Below are 3341 nucleotides of genomic sequence, written 5' to 3'. Positions count from 1 at the left end.
ACAGCAGTTGTTAACTATACTATAAATACACCAGTAAGTCATTTTTTCCAAGCATTTATTGAGTGCCTACCATTAGCTGGAGAGAAATGGACTAAAAGAGAAATAAATCTTGGCATCTGCCTTGAACGAATTCTCAGTTAAGTGGAGAAGACAGACCCATTCTCAGTTGATAGTAAGACTAACACAAACCAGCCTGGCTGAAGGAGTTGAGAAGCCCAATGGAGTGAGAAATATGGAAAAAAATATATCAAATCATACTCTTAAATCCCAATTCCAGGATCTATAAATTACTCCCAAAATAGGTGCCGAAAATGTTCAGACCAAATTGTGCACTTAAGATTTCCTAAGGTAAGTTGGATTTCCTGCCTTTTTTTTTTTTTTCCTGCTGCTGCAATTGGGTCGTCCCACCTTGATTCCTAAAGCAAACAAAGCTTTCCACCCAGAATGAAATGCAGGCTGTGCATTTAACCAGAATTCCATTGCTTACTAGTAAACGCTTATGAGTAAATATTAAGTTTGCACTAAAGATTTTAGGCTCTTCATCTTTGTATCTCAGAGGCCAGCTCAATATCTGGCAGACGAGATGGGATATGAATGACTGTTGACTTAACTGAATGAATTACAAGGCCACACTATTGTACGATGATAACACACCAACTCACCAGGAAAGTAAAGGGACTTCAAGAGCTAGTCACTCCTAATAACTGGAAATTGTATAAATCTTACAACCTGTCTTTTTTCACTTAACATTCTAGCACGTGTTTTCTCATTTAATCAAAAATTCTTGGCTGCCTGAGTGGCTCAGTCGATTAAGTATCTGCTTCTGGCTCAGGTCATGATCTCAGGGTCCTGGGATATAGCCTGGGGTCAGGTTCCCTGCTCAGCAAGGAGTCTGCTTCTGCCTCTCCCCCACTGCTCATGCTCTCTCTCTCTCTCAAATAAATAAAATCTTTAAAAAAAAAGTTAAAAAAAATTATCAACCCCACGTCGTCGGGCTCAGCAGGGAATCTGCTTGAGGATTCTCTCCCTCTCCCTCTGTCCCTTCCCTCACTCACACTCTCTCCCTTCCTCCCTCCCTCTCTCTCTCTCTAAAAGAAATAAATCTTTAAAAAAAATTCTCAGTATGTGTCACTTTAGAAGCTAGGTAAATATTGCATGACTACGTCATAATTTTTCTAACCATTCCCATTTATTGGAATAGTCCAAAGGTCCTTTTATTTTTCATGAATAATATTGTGCTGAATATCTTTGTGTATAAAGGTTTGTATGGATTTCTGATTATTTTGTGAACAGGAACCCCAAAGTAGAATTAAAAGGTCATATATTTAAAGTTCATATGATGTACTGACAAACTGCTTTTAAACAAAGCTTAAAGTCATTCTGATTGCAGGATATAAAAGCACTAGTTTCACTGGACCTTCGTCAAGTTTAAGCATTCTGAATTTGTTTTAAATCAATGCTAGTTTGTAAACTGAAAATACATCTGACAAATAAATGTAAATAATCCCCTTTGCTTAACCAGTTTCAAAGCAAGAGGACCCTTAAAAGACTTGAGAATGCAGGTAAGCTATTTAGATAGGGGCTTACCTTGGAAAATGATGCTGTGTTTATTCTTAGAATCTACAGTTTCAGGTGTCTTTTATCTTTACTGGTAACCTTCTCAAAGGCAAATTTAGAGTCCTTCACTTCGTAAATATTCATATTACATTAAATTCTGGCGCTTGCTTTTCACTTGTGGGCTCCACAACATAATGAAATGCATGCATTTTTTAAATTAGAAAGCACTCTACACTAAATATCAATGCTGACCAAACCCCAACACCTCCCTAAAGAACTCAAGGACTTACAGAAAGTTCTCTTCTTTAGGGTTTTAATTTTTCTAACTTCATTGTTCTTAATCATTCTGAATTAAGGATTATGTTGGATGACCTTTCAGAGAGACTTGACTTTGTTGCAACAAAACTCACTTATGTATTATACTGCTACTCTTTTCTATGAACACATGACAACAGATGGAACAATGATTCTAAGATTCCATTTTATTTCAAGTTCTACTATATATTTTGTTCTAACCTTAACCATCCCTAAAAATGTCCCTCTTCAAAAAAAAAAAAGAGAGAGACTGCAAACCTGTTGCTCATAATTGAAATTCTCAAGTGAATAATGCTACATTTATGACTCCCAGTTATTGTAAGAATTAAATGAGATAATGTGAAAACACTCTCAAGAACTACAGAACTTCCTTTCCTCAAGTTTTTTGACCGGATCCAGAACTTTGAATATCAACTTTTAGAAAAAGAAAGAACAGCATATAACGTACTGTAATCACCTCACCTTCTCTTCTAGCACACTCTCCCAACCTCCACAGATGATTGAGATTTCAAATGACCTTAATCATTCAAGCCACACTAAGTTAAGCATTCTTCACTATGAAAACCTTGACTTTCCTTGAATCTTGATGTACTGGAATCTTGATATCCTTAGTAGTTTCGTTTATTTTGAAAATGCTTTCAAAATAGTTCTAGGATTTAGATGAAAAAAATTGTCAGAAAATATAATATTCCTATTTTGTTTAAAAATTTAGTCTTCATAATCAATAACAATCACCATGGTTTTTATAATTTATTTCCCTACATATTTGGCTTGATTTAACCAACCTGTGGTAACCTGGGGTTTTGTTTATATGTCTTCGTTCTTTCTTTGTTTTTCTTTTTTTCCTTCTTTCTTCCAACCTAATTGAACTACATACCATCCTATAATGGATATTTGTTGGGAAATTCTGAATCACGAAAATTATGGTGTAATTAAATCCCTTCCCTCAAAAATATGCTACAAAGTCAAACAAGAATATATTATCAAATTTACATAGCCAAGGATCTCTAAATGATACAAAAATTTTCAAACTTCATATGATCCAAGAGGAAAATGGATACCAGAGAGCATCCTGGGACAGCATTCAGTCTATCACACATAGTCATACCCCAGTGGAGTCACTAAGGGTACTTTCCCTCTTCTGCTGAATAATTCCCTGCCTTCCACTGCTCCTCAGATCCCATGATTCATCCTTCTTTCATTCACCATGTGCCAGGCACTGTTCTAAAGAACAATGGTGAGCAGAAGCAGTGATGACTCCTGCCCAATGGAGCTCTTCACCTGGCCTCGATCCTCTCAACACCACTAGGCAATAGAGTGTGGGCATGGGGCAATGCTCTTATGCAGGTCCACTGCTAACATTTGCAAAGTTCAGGACAAGAGTACCCATGGAGGCTGACCCCCATATGTCTAAATATTTAAAGGTATAAATTAAGCTAATGAGTATGTTTTATTCTCATAATGGCCTG

Source organism: Eumetopias jubatus, unplaced genomic scaffold, assembly GCF_037043125.1.
Source record: "Eumetopias jubatus isolate StellerSeaLion01/CBP00866 unplaced genomic scaffold, mEumJub1_p1.0 scaffold_3, whole genome shotgun sequence".
Lineage (NCBI taxonomy): Eukaryota > Metazoa > Chordata > Mammalia > Carnivora > Otariidae > Eumetopias > Eumetopias jubatus.
This window is presented reverse-complemented; position numbering follows the sequence as displayed.